We start from the raw sequence: 2,156 nt of genomic DNA on the forward strand, positions 1-2,156 counted from the left end.
CTTCACTTATCCTTTCTCGTACAATTCCTCTTCGTCACACCACTTACTAAAAACTCGCCTTACTGCTTATCCGTGTTAGTAAAAACGTTAGATGAATAAAAACAAATTGTGCCAAGCATAAAAATAAGGTTTGAAAATGGTCACCTGTTTTGCCTTCTTTTTTTGGATTACTCAAATAAGACATCATAGCGCCTAACGATACAGGTACGGTTCATCGTATTACTTGTCCAAGCGTGTTGCCGGATAGTCGGATTTGTCATTCTCTGATTTTTACGAGGTTAAAAACCATTTGTTGTTACCAGAATTGCCCATTATTCGGTAACACATTCCCGTTTGTCAATTTTAAGTCAGCCCCGATTGTTGTAAGGAAAAGTGAGGATATTCATGCGCACAGCGATGATCAAAGGGGTTTCCAAATATATGGATTGCAACATTTTGTGGGGATTGACTTGGAAAGAAAATTTTCATTTTTCTCAGGATTGTTACAACATTTTTTGCCTTTGTGAATAGTGCAGCAATCTTTGTAGGCCACGGTTAACAACATTCTTCTTCAGGCGTTCATGCTTAACATGTTGCAAGAGACAGAAAGAGTTGTTTATGATTTTTATAGCTTGAACATGTCAAGGAGTCTATTTGTTTTCAAAAAATGGTGTATCAGAACTGTTATATAACAACGTTAGATTCACAATTTTTATCTTATATATATAAGTATACAGGTGTGTATTTATGTAAGTATGTTTATGTGTGCATATATAAGTGTTTTATTTTATTGAATTATTTATAAAAAATGATCACTTTTATACTCTAATTAGAATTTATCTTTTATTTAACAATATTATTAATCTGTCTATCTTATGGTTATTGAAATAATATTATTTCAAATATCCCTTTTTTATATAGGTGGTTATGGGTGGTTAACAAAGATAGAAATGTTATTACGGGTTATATTTAGTAAATATCACAACTTGTGGACATTCATTTTTTCAACTCTAGCAAAACGAACACACAATGGACATATATGCAACTAACTCTATTTTATTTTCAGTGATGCATAACTAATCCTGATAAATAAGGGGCATTCTACAAGAATACACAGGTTTAGGACTTGGATTGAAATATGTGAGGAAACACAAACTGTTGCAGAGAATGCCACAATCAAAGATAATAATAAAATTTAAAAAAACTATAAATATATACATGAAAAACCACAAAACGTCTTACAAAATCTAAAATATTGAATGAAATACACAAAAGTACAAGCATAATTTTAGTCAAAACACAAAACTTAATAATGTCACGTGGTATGTTTTGTAATAATTTTAGTACCACTGAAAAAGTCAATACAACCTTAAAAACCATAGCCTATTGCCTAAATATCTAATAAATAAGAGGTAATCTTGACAAATACCAGAATTTTTATCATTTACTTTTGATTCATAATCTTTTTAATTAAATAATTACACTAATAAAAAAAATTTATTAAAAATAAAAAATAAAGGTCCGAGCTAAATTCTCAATTTTTTCCATAAAATAAGTGCTTATTGTTTGGGTGAGTTTTCTACCTTTGTCCAATATGGCACCGGCCCATGCAGGCCCATTCGTTGCATCTGTTAACGTGGGGTTGGGTCCATCTAATATGCTACCGGCTTGTGTTGGCCCGATTAACTTCCAGTTGATCTTGAGCTTTGTCTGAGCTTGGGCCACCAAGAAGTGACTTCTATACTCTCTCTCTCTCTTTCTTTTTTTTTTTTTGGGAGAAAGAGAGAAATAAGTCAAAATTTGAGATTAATTAAAATTAATAGGTTAATAGTTTATATAAGTTAATAAACAGGTTAAATTATTGTTTTCGTCCATAACTTATCTAGTTATGAACCATAACTTGACAAGTTATTGTCCATAACTTATTTGGTTATGAACCATAACTTGATAAGTTTATCCATAACTTATCTAGTTATGGACAAACTTATCTAGTTATGAATCATAATTTAACAAGTTATAACCTATTAATTTCTATAACTAAAAATTAGCATATATACTTTCTTAAACTTTTCATATTGCCTATTTCCTATTTTTTCCGAATAGTAAAGTGGTCAATTCGAGCCACCAGCCCAACCCTTATGAGCATATATGGCTGACCCAGTAAACCCCCTAAGCCC

This window comes from Morus notabilis, unplaced genomic scaffold (genome assembly GCF_000414095.1).
Source record: "Morus notabilis unplaced genomic scaffold, ASM41409v2 Scaffold1526, whole genome shotgun sequence".
Lineage (NCBI taxonomy): Eukaryota > Viridiplantae > Streptophyta > Magnoliopsida > Rosales > Moraceae > Morus > Morus notabilis.